Consider the following 18471-nt stretch of genomic DNA (forward strand, 5'->3'; position numbering starts at 1 on the left):
CGGGGGTGGGGGATGCGGAAACCACCAGCAGGGCCCAGAAGGCGACCACTAGCACCAGCCGTTTGTTAAGGAAATAACTGCCCTACGTGCGGTCTATCATTTTCACTTTCTGCCCCAGGATGTGGTAAGGAAAACCAAAGTCAGATAGCGTTTGATAGTAATTCAAGGACAACGGCGCCTGAAGCCTTTTAAAGATCGCGGATTCGTCTTCGCTGTATCATATCAGAACGAATTTCATAGGCCGCCAATTCAGATGGGGGGGGGGGGAAGAGAAAGAAAGAGAAAGCCGATTTCTCCCTCGATCCTCAATTCTGCTCTTGGCAGGACCTCGGTTTTGGTTCATCCGGGGATTTTTCCCCATCTGTCCTTCAAGCGCTGTACCCGGTGGGGTGGGGGAAACATCGCATCAGGGCCCCCAGGGGCGCACAGCTGGTTCTCTGGGGTCACCTCCAGTGAGCTGGGCCCTGCCCATCCAGTCCCGGGCGTCACGATCACGGTCACGGGCTGGTGAGGGGGTCCTTTGCTCCCGCAGCCCCCGGCTGTGGGACCATGGAGCCTGCATCGCTCCCAGAGACCCATCTAACTCATTCTTTCCTTCGGAGGCCTCTGCTTCTCCCCTAGCACCCCCCTCAGGGAAGCATTAACCTAATCTGGGTTATCGGTGGAAAAAAGTGGCTTAACTAACCACACACCAGTCCTCCCAAGTGCTGGATGCCCAGGATTTGAATGCTCAGAAGGGAAGATTTTGAGACTCCCAAGCTATTGTCTCCACTGTGAGATTCACAAGCTATGTGCTCGCTCATTTCTCCTTCTCTGTATTTCTCTTTTTTCAATGTTTATTTTCGAGAGACAGAGAGAGCAGGGGAGAGGAAGAGAAATAGAGAGGGGGACAGAGGCTCCGAAGCAGGCTCCGGGCTCGGAGCGGTCAGCACAGAGCCCGACGCGGGGCTCGAACTCACGGACCGCGAGATCACGACCTGAGCGGAAGTCGGAGGCTGAACCGACTGAGCCACCCAGGCGCCCCGCTTCTCTGTAGTTCTGCTGTGATGACCGTACCATGGGGTCCGTGAGTAAAGACTGGGGAAAGGTAGAAACCACCAAGAACGGTATAGGGGGATGTTTTAAATATTTTCAAAATGTTATCCTCCATGGTAAGTAGAAATTCGTCAAGGTCCAACTTATTGGTGAAATCAAGACTTTAAACGTGCATCGGAGAGAGTACCCTTGGCTGCATCATGTCAACTGGGAGATAGGAGACAGGATCTGAAGCCTCACTCTGTCCCCCACCAAATGGAGGCACTTCCTTCCTTCATGAGTCTTGGTGAGAGGCAGGCTCCAGGCTTCAGATGCAGACACCAAAACAGCCAGACATGTTCTCCCAGACCCTGACCACTGCGGGGGGCACATGGCCAATCGGCTGTTTCCCCCCGGGAGTGACCCTAAGAGCCCTGGGTCAATTTCTAGTGCATCATGGCCCCAGCTGAAGCGTGGTCGGGCCATGCCCTCAGCAGCCCACCTTCTCTGGACTCCTGCTTGTTTTCTGAACCTGGATCTCTAGGCTTCCAGTGGGTTCGGTGGGCTCCCTAATATCCCCCCTTCCCCCCACCATCACATCTCTTTCCCCTTGGTTATCCAGCATTGGTCACGGTGCACAGCCAAGAACCCGGACCGGTGATAGTAACACAGCTCCCCTCTAGGGACCTCACTGGCCTTCTCTACAACATGAGGTGTTGAAACCAGATGAACTCCGAGATCTCACGATCTGCTTTAGGCTTTAAATATTCTGGGGCCGAACCACACAGCTTACTTGGCTGGTTCACGCACCCATGCCCAAAGCGCCACCATTCTCGAGGCGACCCCTGTCCACACTTCAGGGAGTGGTCACCCTCTGCGCAATTGGCCTCGTGCCTCATCATTCCATCCAGCGGCTGGGTAAGCCACCCGAAATGAGTTCCGCGATCATTCAGTCAACCAGGCCTCTACTGCAGGACTTGTCAGAGCCTTTCATAGGCTACGGTCCACTGGCGATTTTCCAGGGCGGGATGATGGTACACACACCTGATTTCCCAAATGAATTTTGCTACAAACACATTTCCTTGTTGCTGATTTATCTCACGAACTGGAGTGCAATGGAACACACTTGGAGACAACAGTGCTGCAGAAAAACAGATGTCAAATGTCACATGAGAAAAGACATCTTGCATGACTTCTAAAATTTTCTCTCTCTCTCTCTCTCTTACACACACACACACACACACACTTGCACACATAGGAATTCCCTGGCCCAGCCTGATTCCATTTTTTCCTTCCTTCCTTCTCTCTTTCTCTCTCTCTCTTTGCCACCACTTTGCTTCCTGCACGCACAGACAGAAGCAGTGTTAAACGCCTTCAGCTGGAGTCCTACGCCTGCGGCAACAGTCAGCAGCGACTCAGGATTTGGGGTTTCCACACTCCACGCGGCTCATTTGTCCTCTGTGCCACTCAAGATAAGGCAAGTGCTAAAACACGTGTGCTTTCCCAGCCCTGGGCGCTCCGCTGGCAGGGGGGCAGCCTCCTGCCCGCGGAGTCCCCGCCGTGGGGAGAACACTCAGGGGCAGGCTGACGACAAGCACCGCCCACTGCCCCCTCCCCCACTCCCGGCCCAGCTCCCCGTGGGCTGCCCCCTGCCCAGCCCCTCGGGTGGCCCCGGCTTGGCCCCTGGGGACGGTTGGGGAGCCTCCCTGACACCCACCCCAAGGCCCAAGACGGCCCCACCCCTACCACACCCCTCTCCCCCTCTGTGACAGAACTGCCATTCGGGGACATTTCAAAACCTCTTGAAACCATTTCTATTTTCAACGTGTATCCTCTCGGGTGAGAACAGCTGGTTCGCCTCCTATTGCTTCGAGAAGGGTTTCCTCCTTCAGCTTTAAGGGAGCTCCTCGCGTGGCGATGACAGGGCCGGGGCGGGGGGGGGGGGGGGGGGGCCTGCCTACCCCACCCGCCCCGCCCCGCCCCTCCAGGAGCGCCTGGCTCTGATTCCACAAGTTCAGCAAGAACACGAGCATCCGCCCTTAGCCTCTTTGCCTTTCCAAAATGAAGAAGCAAATGTTTAATATAGTGTCTATTGGGGGACTTTCTTGTTTGTGCTTTTTTACAAGACGTGCTTGTTACCAAAAACGTAGGAAAATGGAGTAACATATACAAAGAGATAAATAAGGATCACCCACATTCCTGCCACCCAAAGATAATACTGTAAACATTTGGGAATGTGTCCTCCTTATATTTGCTCCTTCTTTTTTTCCCTAACCCTTTGACCGCAACCCGCATAAATGAGGGCTCATTCGCCTTCCCATGACTGATACCGTGGCTCAGATGGGGCTTCCACATATAAAGAGAATTTATTGGTTCTCATCGCGGGAAGATCCAGAAGTAGGGCCAGCTTCAGGCAAAGCTGGATCCGGGGCTCCTTGCCGTCCTCAGGACGAAGCTTCTCTCCAGTCCTCGGCTTCGTGCCCAGGCTCCCGGATGCTACAGGGGGGGAGCTCCGCTCACCAGCCTTCAGGCTCAGGTCTAGAGGGGAAACCTGAGCTTCTTTCCTAGGACTTTCCGCCAAAGACCTGAACCTCATTCCGATCGCACCAGCGTCTGGTCACGTGCCCGCCCCCGAACCAGTAGCCGCGGCTGGGGAATGCGAAGGGCTGATTGGTTAAGGTCAGGGTCATGTGCTCTATCTCCAGGGACCCACTCAGGCCACCGGGGCCAAAAGGTGGCTGGTGCCTAAGTGAAAACTCGGGGAGGTTGTTGGAAAATGATGGAGTCAGTGCAGGGGAGGGATCAAAGAGTAAGAGTGCTTTAGGAACTGGATAGACGTGTAGCTCATCGTAGTGAGTGGCTCCCTGATTAGACTTTACACGTTCTCACTAGGTACGTCTTGGAATGTTGACAAAGGGCAGAATTCCCAGCAGTGGCCGCTGACCTGCCCAGGACGCCTTCATCGAGCAGAGCCCCTCCCCCCTCCCAGGGAACCCCCTTCACCCCCAACAGCAGCTGAGAGCGCCAGAGACCCAGGCGGGATTTTCCGGATCCCAACGGAGCACGGCACAGACCAACCGGGAAGGAGGGACCGAGCCGGGTGCCCGACCCCGCTGGAGATTCGAGCAGAACATTTGTCCGCCTCCTCAGGGAGCTCCTGACCCGCTGAAAAGACCTGCAGGGAGAAGATACAGATCTGGCGCCGAGCTGAACTCAGGAGGCGACATTAAAAGGAGGTGAGAAATGGAAGTATTACAAAGTAGCTAAAAACGCAATGGCTGCATTAAAAAACCACTCTGGAAGTAGGTAGTGACACATACAATTGATGACCCAGAAAAGCGAATCAGCCCCGCAGAGAGAAAGCAGGCGGCCGGCTCTCTTGGGACGCAAAGGGGACACATACAAAGGCGACAGTCATGAGAAATCAGACGGGGGCGGGGCACGGAGAAGAGTAGAGATACAAAGGCTAGACCTGGTTCTGGAGCAGAGAATCCTTGGCAAGTCTAATCGGGAAGAAAGAAAGGAGAAAGGGGGTCTAGCCGTTGGCACGGTGTCCCCAGTGCGCGAGGAGAGCTGAGAGTTCCCGCAACTGTCCTGTTCTCGGTCTGGCGTCACCTGTGGCAGGCTCAGGGCTCAGTGTCGCTGCGGGTTTGGGCTTTATCCACTGTGTCACGGGCTGTCACCCGGCTGTCCGGGTTTGGGGGTGCTAACAAGCCGCCGGCAGCTGGGGGGACGCTGGGCCACCGCGAGGACGCTTAGCAGGTGGCAGGGTCAGCGACAGCCCGTGAAGAAATGGTGGTGGTCAACGGAGTGATGCGTTGAGGGCAACTCGGGAAAATAAAGGCCCACGAGCCCAGAGGCCCCGGTGGGTCCAATGAGGCTGGATTCAGCAAGTCGTGGAATCAGAGCTCGGGAGGAGTGCAGAGCGGCTGACACAGGAGGGACCATCTGATTGGTTGGAAGCAGCCCCCCCCCCACCCCGCTCTTCCAGCCCAGCCTTGGGGTCGCCCAGAGCTCAGCCCCAGTGGGGCCCCTCCAAGGAAGCTTGCTGAGCCAGGGCTCGGCTCTACCTTCTCGAAATGCCGATCACACACCTGCCGGAGAATGAGAGAGGGCACTGATTTGGGAGTCCGAAGTCTTCAAATGCGGACCTTGACGTGCCCAGTGACTGTCCCCGAACATCTCGGGGCATGGCCTCTGCAGAGAAGGGATCCCCTAGGTCTGGCTCTGTCTCCTTACAGAGCACCGTGACCATCCGACTGAGACATTCACTGGGAACGTGCTTGGAAAAGGAGAACGTGACCCAGTGGTGGAGGTTGAGAGGATTCGGAGAGAGAAATTAAGGGAGAATGTTCTAGAAGCCGGGGGGGGGTCGTAATGCCCAAAAGCCAACATTCCACTTATAAGAAAAAAATATGTCTCTGCAGCTCCTTAGTGAGAAGGAAAGATTCTAGAAAGCGGCTTGGAGTCCTGATTCTCACACTGGCTCTGGGGCCACCCCCCAGTCCCTCTCTGTCCCTCCGCCTCTGCTCTGTATGATGTGTGTCATCAGCTTTGAAGTGCCTGCACAGGAGGCTCAGAAAGAAACTCCCAAAATATGACGTGAGGGGAAAAAAGGACAATTTCTCAGCAGGTTGAAAATGGTGGCCTGTTGACAGAGGTCGGGGTAACGAGGGGATGCCTCTCCCTCCGCTGTGCCTCTGCCAACCCGGCCTGTTCTCTGATGTATTTTTTCAGTCCCAAGGAATATTTTCTATAGGCAAGAGGCAGCCCTTCAACGTAGCTTCACCGGAACCAGACATCACAGAGGAGCCTGGATTCGGGATCAAGTGCCACCTGTTGGGCCTATGCTTGGGCCTCAGTTTCTCCTTCTGTAAAATAAGACGATGGGTAAGAAGAAACTCATCTCCCCGTCACCATTCTTTAGCAGAGCTTTTGTGGAACCATCGTTGGCGGCGCGGGGCGGGGGGGGAGGTGGGATTATTTTTGGGGAAAAAAAGTGTTTTGCCCGTTTTCTTTTCAGGTATAAATACATGAAATGTTTTATACGTGCATAAATGCGGCCATAGGCATGTATGCCCAGCCTTGTTTCTACTTTTCCTTTTTGTTGGGTCCCGTCCTCCCTCGGGAAGAGCTTTTGGGGCCTTTGTGGCGCTGGCGGTCCACATTTCCGGGGCTGGAAGAATCCCAGGGCGAGGTGATAGGGAAACAAACAGCACCAAGGACCAGTTTTGCGTGATGCTAAGATGGGGAGCCAGGCACCATGAGGGTGGTCCTTGCTCGCCCTGGGAGCGTAAGGCCTTTGCTTTTCCTTTGCCTCTCTAGCCCTCCTCCCCTGACTCCGACAGTCACCCCAGGACAGGTCTGGAAGCCAGGCTTCCAGATTTCCACTCTGCCATGGAGTCTGGGGACCAGGGAAAATTCTCCCTAGAAAATTCTCCATGGAAAGCTGGCCCCGCCCATCTTTCTGCAGGGAGTGGAGGCTGGCGCATTCCCAGGTTTTTCAGGCCAACCGGCTCATTTCCTTCCATCTTAGAAACCTCTGGAAGCCAGGACGCCCACATCCTGGCTCACCCCTTAGCCATCAGTTCAGCCAGGAACTACTCCTTCCAGGCAAGAGAGAGCAAAAGCAAACACAGAAAGGTCAGCCTTAAATGAACAAGCAATTCACAGAAGGAACAGAAGCAGCTAAGAAACGCATGAAAGTAGTTTCAATCGCAGTGAAAACTAAAATCAGTAAAAACGAGAAAATAAAAAAATAATAAAGAAAAATGCACACCAAACAGTGGTATGCCTTTGGCAAAGGTGACTATTCTAGGGGCGCCTGGGTGGCTCAGTCGGTCGGGCGTCCGACTACGGCTCAGGTCGCGATCTCATGGTTCGTGGGTTCGAGCCCCCGCGTCGGGCTCTGTGCTGACCGCTCGGAGCCTGGAGCCTGCTTCGGATTCTGTGTCTCCCTCTCTCTCTGCCCCTCCCCTGCTCTCGCTCTGTCTCCCTCTGTCTCAAAAATAAAAATAAACATTAAAAAAGAATTAAAAAAAAAAAAAGATGACTATTCTCTGGGGAGAGCCTGGAGGGAAGCGGGCTGCTGCGTAGACCAGCAGCCCCTCTGTGTGGGACGGACACGGAGAACCTCCTCTCTGGAGAGCAAGGTGGCAGGGGCCGCACAACTCTGACCGGGTGCCGGCCTCTGAACTCAGCAATTCTGTGTGAGTCCGGTCCCAGTGGAATGATAAAGACTGGACACAAATATCTGAACTCAGGCATACTCCTAGGAATTAGAAAGAACATACTTGTCCAACAAAGGGAGATTGGCTCCGTCACCTGTGGTCCGTCCCTACAACAGAATTCTTTTGGACTTCATGTCACAAAAACCTACACCTGGGCATAAAAACGATGTTCAGGATACATCGCTGGATAGGAAAAGCCGCTTAGCGGACGCCAGAGTCCATGCAGTAAAATGACATTTCCTTTCTGTGAAAAGGCATGCTATGTGGCATGATGGGTCAGAGACAGCCTTCTGGATCATTTATGAATACGTTAGCCACGTTTTCCTACATAAACAGGTACCACGTTGTCCCCCTTCCCTCCCCCCCGTGTTCTTCTGTCTCGTTCCTCAACTTCCACGTAGGAGTGGAAACATACCTGTTTTTCTCTGCCTGACTTATTGCACTTAGCATCACCCTCTCCAGTTCCGCCCACGCGGCTACAAACAGCCAGATTTCATTCTTTCTCATTGCCACGTAGTATCCCGTGCAAACCACGCCTTCTTTCTCCATTCATCCGTTGATGGACATTTAGGCTCTTTCCCTAGTTGCAACAAACAAACAAACGAACAAAAAAAGTTACAAAAGGGGAGGGAGGGAGGCAAACCATGAGAGACTCTTAAACACAGAGAACAAACTGAGGGGGACTCGGGGCGGGGGAGAGGGGAAAGCAGGCGACGGGTATGGAGGAGGGCACCTGTTGGGATGAGCACTGGGTGTTGTATGGAAGCCAATTTGACAATAAACTATATTAAAAACCAACCAACCAACCAACCAACAGGTGGGGCTTACCCATGACGAAAAGAAAGCAACAGCTGAAGAAAGGAGCCTTCGTCCCAAGCAGAGGGGTGGTCTGGAGAACAGGTTGAACTTTAGATCTTTCCCACAAAAATTTCCCCCCGCCGGTGGCGGGAGAGGCAGCAAGAGAGAGGGACAAGGGGTGAATATTGAGGCATAAATCCTGGGGGCAGCACCTTTCTCTTTTCCCTCTGTTAAAAAAAAATGTGTCACCAGCACTGGCCAGGAAATGCTTTCTCTCCCAGACCCTCCTGTGTCTGGGTCTTTCCCCACCTGTTAACCCTCCTCCTCCCCTCCCCCATTTCCTCTCCCTCCTCCCTCCCCCTCTCCCTCCCCTCCCCCTCTGTCTCCTCTCCTTCGTCTTTCCCAGGAACGCTGCTGACTGGATATAAACTCAGCAATGCTACCTCCCAGCCGTGTGGCCTTGAACGGGCAGAAAATGCCTTTTTTTTTTATTTTTTATTTTTATTTTTTTTTCAACGTTTATTTATTTTTGGGACAGAAAGAGACAGAGCATGAACGGGGGAGGGGCAGAGAGAGAGGGAGACACAGAATCGGAAACAGGCTCCAGGCTCCGAGCCATCAGCCCAGAGCCTGACGCGGGGCTCGAACTCAGGGACCGCGAGATCGTGACCTGGCTGAAGTCGGACGCTTAACCGACTGCGCCACCCAGGCACCCCTTTTCTGTGAATCTTAAAATTACTCCAAGATAAAAATTTATCTAAAAAAAAAGAAAACCAAAAAACAAAAAACAAAAGCAAAGTGCTCAGAATAACGTCTGGCCAAAGCAAGCGTTCAGTGAATCGTGACTATTATGTAACTGGGACCATCCAGTTGTTCATTAGCTCGGAGAGGGCATCAAACTATTTCGCACGTCGCGCAGAACCTTCTATGATGTCGGGCACCCGGGAGGGCTCCCCGTGGCAACTCGCCTTTCGGCCCTTTCTCAGTTCCCACCCCTGGCCTCCGCTTTCTTGTTACCAAGACTCTGAGCGTGCGTTACCTTATTTTCAGACGGTATCGAAGCTCCATGTTGCAAGTTGGTTGACGATTCTTTGCAAGTAGGCGGGCTATCAATAAGTAATGAAGACATTCATCAATAAGTTACTCTGTTTTTCACCCGCACCGCACACGGAAGCTGAACCTCTCTGATTATGGGGTCTTGGGAAGAGCGCGGGTTTGGCCAGAGAAGAGCCGGGTCTGTGAGTCTCAGCTCCACTCCTATGGACCGTGTGCGGGCAACTGGGTGAACTGGGAGCAGCCCCCACCTTCCCAGGGCGCTCCGAGGTTTCCTTACGATAATGCTCATGCAAGCCCTTGGCAAAGCCCCATCTCCCTGACCGCTGTCTCCCCCTGCAGCCGAGACTCGGGGAGATAGTGTCCACCTCCAGGGAAATCCGGGCCTGGGACCAGAACCTGCCCAGTGGGACTCACGTCTCCTGGCTGACCGCTTCTCGAAGTCACCTGTGGCCCCCCAGGGCTAGTCCAGCTGCCTGACAGGGCTCCGGGCATTCACCCAGGAGGTGGGCCTGAGGCCGGCCGCCAGGGCCTCACTCCTCCCAGGTCTCCTGCTCAGGCCCGGCCAGCCCCTGAGCACTGCTCTATGGCTGCACAGAACCTTAGAGAAAGGGTATCACGGCACCTCCGATTCCCTAGCAGAGGGATGCTGCCTCCAGATAACTGTGGGTGGGGAAGAAATGACGTGTGCACGATTTATCCCTGGTCATCTCCGGGGCTGAGGGACCAAGGGGGCGATCTGGAACCACGGGGGGTGGGAGGTGGGGGGTGGGGGTGCAGAGTGGTAGGGGACAGGGGCCACCTCTGATTCCTTTGAGGCTGGAGGACTCAGTCCCTTGGACCCTAACTCCCTGGCACTCAGCCTCGAGGCAGGCTAGAGAGGGAATAGCCGAGGCCAGGAGTCCCTGCATCTGAGGGCCCTTACGCTGAGTCCTCCCAGGATTCTGCGCTCCTGTGGGGCCCTCCCCCAACCAGGAGGCCCCTTGCCCTGCTGATGAGGAAGGGCCTCTCTTGCTGAGGAGTCCTGAGGCAGAGAGGGCTGTGAAAGAGGGCATGCAGTTGGCAGCTGAAAGGGTGCGGGTCCCCGGATGGTGCCTCCTGGGAAGCCATTCCGACTAGGGGCTCAGCGGTGTGGCGCCTGCCTGCCCCGGGCTGAGCCAGGCAGGCCCCCGATGGTACCGGGCAAATGGGAACATCCCAGAGAAACTGTGACACATAAACCGCAGAGAGGACCCTGAGAAACCCCCACGGGTCCCCTGGGGCGGCGGTGGGGGGATGGGGGGATATCATTCATCTCTTCTCCAAGAATCTGGCCTCTGCTCTCTAACGTTTTTCTCTCTAGAAGACAGAGAGAACAGGCTTGCTTTTTGTTTGTTTGTTTCCAGCCTGCTTGGCAAACAGAGAAACTGAGGCCCAGACAACTAAGTAATGGCGCATCAGGAAAGAGCTGGAGGGGACACAGAGGCCTCGCCCCCCCAGAGCGGGCTTCTCCCGCTGAGCGCTGTGACCCAGCACTCTGCCCTCGCCCCAGGGCTCCGTCTAGAAGTCTCTGTTGGCACGGAGTAGCCAAGAATTTGGCTGTGCGTCCACTCTTGTGAATGCTTGGTTTGTACACCCTCAGCTTCATCCCAGAGCCTCGGGCTTCTGGAAAGGGTGGGGCTGGGGGAATTTCAGGACCTCGACCTGGAAGGAATTCCAGGAGACTGGGCTGCCTCTCACTCCACCGGCCGCTGGAGAAGGCCTGCCTCAGCCACAGACTTGCTCGGAGATCACAGTAAGGATCCCCTGAGCCACCCGTCCGTCCCTTCTTCTCTCTCTCCCCCCTCGCACCCATGGCGCCTGCACGGGCGGGACAGCCAGATTCCTCAACATGGAAGTCACAGCCCATTTCACTTCTGGTAAATGGCATTTTCATAGGGTCACAGAATGCAAAAACTTGAAAGGATCTTATTGATGGGTATGACCAACTCCCTCTTTTAATAGATGAGGAAGAAGAAGGCAGAGAGGGAGGGCGGCTCCCCCCGGGGGGGGGGTGGCCAGTGAGTCAGTGTAGGCAGGGCCTGGGCTAGAACCCCAGGCCGGCTCTCCCGGACCCTGCGGCTCCGTCTGACCTCCCTTCCCACTTTCCACTCCAAATCCCCAGTGCTCTCGCCAGAAAGGACTACAGGAAGACTGTGATCAAGTCAGGGCAAGAGTTGGGGACAAACCCGAATGCCTCAGTGGCGGGGAGGGGGAGGGGGGCCCACAATGTCCTGTCAGAAGAGGTGAGCCAGGACCTGGGTGGGGGGAGGGGGTGACTGCCACACCGATCATCGTCCCGCAGGCCGAGGATTTCTGCACCTTCTGGCTTTTTAAAAGCATCTATAAAATACAGTTTTTAATGTAAAATAGTCCAACACTTAAATATAGAAACAATCCAAGGTTAAAAATAAAACACCCGGGACTAACTTATGACCGGCAGTAGAATTCAACTGCATCCTGTTTTGATAGATGAGGAATCTGAGGCACAGAGTGGTGGCCCTCCGGAGACCACGCAGGGACCACTGGCCAGTGTGGCTGAGTCATTTGTGGGGAATCCCCCATGCAGGTCGTGGCCACACCGTTGACAAGATGGCATCCCCCGAGAGGGCACTGCCAGTATCTGGACCCCAGCCCCGACTCCTCCGTCTGTAGGTGATTTGCCTTGAAGGGCCTAACCCTTGGCCTTTTGTGAAGTGCTCCCTATGGTCCACATTCCCCAAATCTCTCTGAGCGTTCCGTGTTTTTTTCCTGGACATGTCCCTTTAAGACTCCAAAGTGGGCCAGAACATTCTGAGACCCTGCCGGAGGCTGGGAAGGACTGCAGACTCCCTTCCCTGTGCCAAGCCCTTCCCACATACCATTCCCCTTGCCTCTGGACATTCTGCCCTTCGCGGTCCAGCTCAAAACAGCACAGCTGACACTCCAGAAAAATCTCATAAAGCCGAATTAGGAGCATGTCAGCAAAAGGGGAAAATGAGATCATGGCCAGCCTGCCACCTTCCCTGGCCGGCTAGATCCACCGGCGGGCCGTCAGTCCTCGTGCCCTCCCTGACCCCTCCTGCGTGTCCAGCCCTGTGCCCAAGACAAGGGGCCTGGGGCAGTTAAGTGAGGAGGTGACACACAGCCTCGTAAAACCACAGGAGAAAGTCAAGTGCAGAGATGAGCACAGAGGATAATAAGGGTTTGGTGAGCTGCAAGGAAGGGGTGGCCAGAATAAACAACGGCTCCGCCGAGAAAACGGGTCTGGAGTTTTCTCGAAGACAAGACGGAATCGGTGTGGAGAGCTAGCGAGGAGGGGAGAGAGCATTCAAGCGTCAGGCAGGCAGCGACATCGCCAGGGGCGGGGCATGTTGGGGCAGAGTGGAGGCTCGGCGGCAGCCCTGCTGTCCCAGCTCTTGGGCGAGGCCCCTCCCTGATCTGAGCTCTGCTTCCTCACCCGCAGGCGGGGACTTGGGCCAGATGAGCCCCAAGTCTTCTGCCTCCTTGAGCAGGAGATCTGCTCTTGCTTCTCTCAGCACCCAGCTTACACCCAACATACGCACTCCTTGAAGGAACGGGTGAGCGAGTGGTGTAACAGACACCAAGCCGGTGAGAAAACTAGGAGAACCGACCCCCAAATAAGCCCGTTTCGCATGTTCGGTGTTTCGAGGCACTTCCCCATCTGCCTTTCAAGGCACTGCCCCCACTGGAGGCAGACAGTGGGTTTCATCAATCCTGTCGGACAAGTAGGGAAACTGAGGCATGAAGCGCGTTAGGAGGGATCCGAGGCTTACCTGAATGGTGACCTCGGACAGAAACGGAAGTCATGGCCCCGCCCTTCCTGGTGCCGCCTCCTGGGGACCTGCCTGCCTGCGGGGAGGGTGCCTTCGGGCCTGCTGCTGCGAGGGGGTCTGGAGTCAACCATTGGGTCTGCACCTGGGTGGGAAAGTCTGTCCGCAGACCCGAGCCCCATCTGCAGGAGCAGCACTTACCAGAATAAAGCCGCCATTTTGGTTTCTATCTGAGTGGCCCTGCAGGGATCCCTCGATATGTTCTGAACCCCAGGAGGGGGAGAGGAGTGTTGTCTCTGCAAAACCCCAACAGGGGGCGTGAAGCAACTCGTTCAGAGAATCCCAGACTTTACCTGGGGGGGGGGGGTCCCCTGACATTCAGCCTCCTACCCTTTCCGGCCCGATGAACACTGCCAGAGAGGAACAGGGGGCGCGGGAGAGGCACCCTGGTGGGTCAGGTGTGGGCAAGTCTTGCTGGAGACACCCACCTGTTTTCTGGGAGGGGGCACGGGGGGGTGGGGGTGGGGGTGGGGGAGACAAAAGCCTGAGTCTCCGCATCTTTCAAACGGGGATAGTCTGCTGATCGCGTGATGTTGACGTGAGCAGATCCTTCCAGTCGGGCAAAGTCACTACACAGGTATACAAACCTGTCCCCAAAAAGGTGTATGCGATGAGGGATTTACCGCGAAAAGGTTAATGGAGAAGTAACCTTTCATTTGACCCAAGGATTCTCCGAGTTGCAAAATGACCCACTGGGTTTCTTTAAGTTGCAACCCCCTGCTGGCCCCTCTCCTCTAGGCTAATTTAAAATAGGGGACAGGGGCACCTGGGGGGCTCAGTCAGTTAAGCATCAGACTCTTGGTTTCGGCTCAGGTCACGATCTCACAGTCTGTGAGTTCGAGCCCCCGTCAGTCTCTGCGTTGGCGGTGAGGAGCCTGCTTGGAATTCTCCTGCTCCCTCTCTGCCCCTCCCCTGGTCTCGCGCACGTTCACACATACACGAGTGCTCTCTCAAAACCAGTAAGTAAACATTTAAAAATAAATAAGTAAAAAGGGGCGCCTGGGTGGCGCAGTCGGTTAAGCGTCTGACTTCAGCTCGGGTCATGATCTCGCGGTTCGTGGGTTCGAACCCCACGTCGGGCTCTGTGCTGACAAGCTCAGAGGCTGGAGCCTGCTTTGGAGTCTGTGTCTCCCTCTCTCTCTGCCCCTCCCCTGCTCACACCCTGTCTCTCTCCCTCCTTCAAAAACTAAACATTAAAAAAATAATAATAAATAAATAGATAGATAAAACAGGGGACGACTGTAAATGCTCTGATTTATCAGGAAACGTGTCTGTTTATAGAACAAAGCTCAGGTGTGGAATTCTGTGAATTCATCCCCGTGCTCACCAAGGCCCCTTTACATTCTCTGCGGCCTCAGGATGAGGTGTCAGATGAACCCTACCTGCTAAGTAAGGCCCCGCGCCTCCCACCTATCCGCCAGAGTTCTCCTCCCAGGGCCGCCCCGTGTGAGGGCCTCGAGGACTCAACTCTTCCTCCCCACACTCCCAGGCCAAGTTCACGCCCATCTCCTGCTGCCCGGGACCCTCCTCTGGCAGAGACTGTTGGTGCCCTTCAAGGACCCGCTCTTCCCATGGCCTTTAGTAATAGAACTAAAGGCCCTGGTCCCCAGGCCCCCTTGCCGGAGGCCGTGTGGCCCAGAGCCCATGCTCTACGGGTGACACATGAGGGCAATAGTGTGTGCCAGGTCTGGGTCATGTCTGGCCTTAATGGGACTGGTGTTTCCTTAACCTCCACTTTTCTCCTTTTCTTTCCGTCGCTTGAACCCATATGATGGCAGGGGCTGGGTCATCTTGGGCCATATGATAAAAGTTGCCAGTGGACAAGAGCGGAGCAATACAACGGATGAATCTCGGGTCTCCAAACCCTTGAAACTGCCATCCTGGCCCTGGACTGCTTCAGATAGCACCACGGTTCCGTGAAGGAGAAATGCATTTCCACTGAGGTTAAGCCCTCGTTCTTTCGTTATGGCGGCTGGACCCCTTCGCTTTGCAAAGCCCCTTCCAACCATTCTTCAAAACGTACCCAGAGGCCACCAACCCCAGGAAGTATGCCCCGATCATGCCAGTGATAGCCGGCCTCGCCTCCCCCATCCCAGAAGGCATTGTCAGAGCCAAATGTTGAGGCACCAGACCCTATTGTATTTCATGTTATTCACTCCCGTGTAGAGTGAGGCAGATCAGGAGTGCTTAGCTTGGTGTCTCTTTCGTGGGCACAGTGCCTTCCAGACAGCGCCGTAAGCCTCTGCAGGGCAGGGCCGGGTCACAGACCTCTGTCGCCACCATTCCCGGCGTGTAACACTCAACTGAGACTCGGGGGCTTGACCTACGTGTTACCAAAAGGAACTGATAGGAAAATGAAGCAGCCAAGGCTGGTGGGGTGTGGCAGGGGACAGTCCCGGCGCCGAGCCTTTAAATACAACCTGATGTCAGAGAAGTCTATGACATGTAACCCCAGAAGAGGACTGCTATAATCGGATTCTTCCGATGTGGAAAAATAAGGCAGGCCGACTGCTGCTGCCATGGAGAGGCGACAAATGTTTGACCTCGGGTGTGAGGAACGCTGACTGATTCTGTGCTGTCACAGGGAGAAGGGCACACCTGTTCCAGCTGGAACACAGTCAGCCCCAGCCAGCCACCGTCAGAGAGACCAGCTGGAGTCCTGGGAAAAAATGGATCATGCTAGCTATTATGCAATGAAGCTAGCCAGCAGCTGTCCAAGATGGAATAAACTGCCTCACGAGGTAATGAGCTCCCTGACGCTCGAGGCAACCAAACCAGATGACCACTGGTGGGGATACTTTACGTGGATTCCAGTTTCAGACTGGGGAAGGAGACTGCTCTGGGTGGCGTGAGGTCTTATGAAACTGTGATTTTTCAGGCTACGGGTGTGCGTGTCTTCTCCATTGGTTCCAAGTCAACATTTCTCCCTCAGAGCCTACCGTTGTGCCTCAAGTTGTACCATGAGAGCTTTATTCATTGGAAGTCAGGCGTCATGATCTCCCGGGGATGCCAGTTAAATAAAGGGATGCTATTGGGGCGCCTGGGTGGCTCAGTCGGTTAAGCGTCTAACGTCGGCTCAGGTCACGAGCTCACAGTTCGTGAGTTCGAGCCCCGTGTTGGTCTCTGTGCTGACAGCTCGGAGCCTGGAGCCTGCTTGGGATTCTGTGTCTCCCTCTCTCTCTGCCCCTCCCCCGCTCTCTTCTCTCTCTTCCTCCCTCTCAAAGAACTAAACATCAAAAAATTAAAAATAAAATAAAATCAGGGGACGCTACCTAATGTTATAAGTATTGACTCCTCTTTGCCAATTCATTTAGCAGACCCTTCTCCCGGATGGCTGGGGGGTCAGGGTTAACTGGGACACTGGTCATCAGAGCAGAGGGCTCTGACTAAAGGCAGGTGGAACTGGGATTCATATTCAGTTACGGGACTTTGTGATTCCCCGGGAGAGCTGTAGCTCTGAGCTCCTGCTGGCCTGGATACTGGCCCTCTTTTCTCCTTTCTGTAAGCCCTGTCACAATCGGGGCTGTGTCCTAGAGCTGAGGGCGTGGGAGGCCTGGGGCTCCTCTCCCAACATCCCGTCCCCTCACTGGGCATCCTCCCAAAGTGGCCTCCACGGCTTGGGATCTCTGCCCCCGGCTCAGCGCTCAGGGGAACCGGTCTGGGACCAGCCACGGAGGGTGCCATACTCACCCATGCCCTTCCTCTGCTGCCCCTCTGCCTGCCCAACCACTAACAGCTGTGTGCCCCGGTGTGGTAACTTCGGTCCTCTAAGCCTCAGTTTCTTCATCTGTAAAATGGGCATCATTGGGTAAGTAGGTAGGTCCGTGCCTGGCACATGGCAGGTCCTCACTGGGGGAAGAAAGGTAACTGATCCCCACTCATTGAGGACCTGTGACATGGCAGACACTGACTTACCTATTTATACACACCGCTCTTCCTATGTCATGACCATTCTCCTCCCCCTTAGCTACCTCAGCATGCATTTTCGAGCAACAAGGACATTTTCTCATACAACCACCTATCATGGCCTTTAGAGCAATGTTTTTCTGGCCCGAGATCCAATCAGGTCTCACACGCGATGGTCAGGTCTCCTTAGTCTGGAACGGCTACCGTGCTTTTATATGTCTTTTGTGACCCTGACATTTGGGAGGAGCGCAGGCCATGTGTTTTGTAGAATGCCCCTCACCTTGGCCTTGCCTTATGATGCTTCCTTGTGATCAGACCCAGGCCCTGCGCTTTGAGCAGAAACATCACGGAAGAGATGCCGAGCCCTTCCCAGGGCAACTCGTCAGGAAAAAGTGACATCGATTCGCCCGTCGACGGGGATGTTCCTGCTGATTGATTTGGGGTTAGGGTGACGCAGGTGACATTTTTCCCGTTCTTTGGGGAACGTGGTCCCGTTTTAAGCCCAGGCTCTCAAATCCAACGGAGCTGGCTTGTGTCTGCACTTCAACATTTACCAGCTACGTGGCCTTGGTTGAATTACCTAAGCTCTCTGAACGTGTGAAACAACGATTGTGCTGCTACCTCTCAGGGATGTTTGCAGGAGCAGATGGGACCAGGTGAAGCGCTGGGCAGTGGGCACCGGTGCCTGGCACATCGGGGGTGCCTGGTGGACATCAGTCGACTGGGCATCTGCCCGAGGCTCCGGAGGGGACTGATGGAAGGGGGGGGGGGGTCCCAGGAAACAGCAGCAGAGGAACCCGGTGTCACTGGTGCTGTCATGATGCCCCGGGCTCAGAGAGGTGCCAGGGACGGGAGCAAGTGTCTACTCACGGCAGATAACCCTGGGCATAGGAATGGACTAGCAAGGTAGACCCATGGCCACGAGCCAAGTGTGGACTCTGGGGTCCAGCCCATCTGTGGTTGTAGCCCATGATCTGTGTGAATTAGCTGTCCTTGGGCAAGTCAAACAACCTCTCTGAGTTTCAGTGTCTCCCTCTGTGAAACGGGGGGTGATTCCACATCTCTCGTGAAGTTGTAAGGATGGTGAGATTAATGGATGCCAACAGCATGGCCCGGTTCCCGGCATACAAAGTACAGACACTGATCTTCCGGGCCAGGATCCCAGTTCTCAGCTTCCTTCTTTAGAAACGACTTCCCTGGAGTGCCCGGGGGGTTCGGTCGCTTGGGCATCCGGCTGCTGATTTCTGCTCAGGTCACGATCATCTCACGGTTCATGAGATCGAGCCCCACATGGAGCTCTGTGTTGACAGTGTAGAGCCTGCTTGGGATGCTCTCGCTCCCTCTGCTCCTCTCCCCTGCTCGTGCTTTCTCTGTCTCTGTCTCTCTCTCAAAATAAGCAAACATTAAAAAAAAAAAAAATGCCTTCCCTGACCACACCCCCTGAGGAGAGAATCAAACTTTCCCTAAACGCTCTTGGGGTTGTGTCATCTCACACCTAGCAGGACCAGAAATTGGTACAATTTCTTCCTGGAGGACATTTTGCCAAACGGGGATTTTGTTGGTCAGTGTTCTTAGTTGTTCTTAGAAGCCATTCAGCTAGCTTAAGCAGAAATGGATTT

General features: G+C 54.8%; 1 long non-coding RNA gene across 2 annotated transcripts in view; it reads right to left on the minus strand.

Annotated features, from left to right (window-relative positions):
- Positions 1–1102: 1102 nt before the first annotated feature.
- LOC102901951 overlaps positions 1103–18471 on the minus strand; it is a 35810-nt gene continuing 18441 nt past the window's right edge. Inside the window, exons 3-7 of one of the 2 annotated variants that reach the window (XR_002742861.2) lie at positions 9082–9148; positions 8073–8133; positions 7660–7824; positions 3345–4189; positions 1103–2155 (exon numbers count right to left, since the gene is read on the minus strand). This is a non-coding gene — a long non-coding RNA (uncharacterized LOC102901951). Of the gene's footprint in view, positions 2156–3018; positions 4190–7659; positions 7825–8072; positions 8134–9081; positions 9149–18471 lie in introns of those variants that run through there. The other variant, XR_006599041.1, reaches the window with a different exon arrangement.

Source organism: Felis catus, chromosome B3 (genome assembly GCF_018350175.1).
Source record: "Felis catus isolate Fca126 chromosome B3, F.catus_Fca126_mat1.0, whole genome shotgun sequence".
Classification (NCBI taxonomy): domain Eukaryota; kingdom Metazoa; phylum Chordata; class Mammalia; order Carnivora; family Felidae; genus Felis; species Felis catus.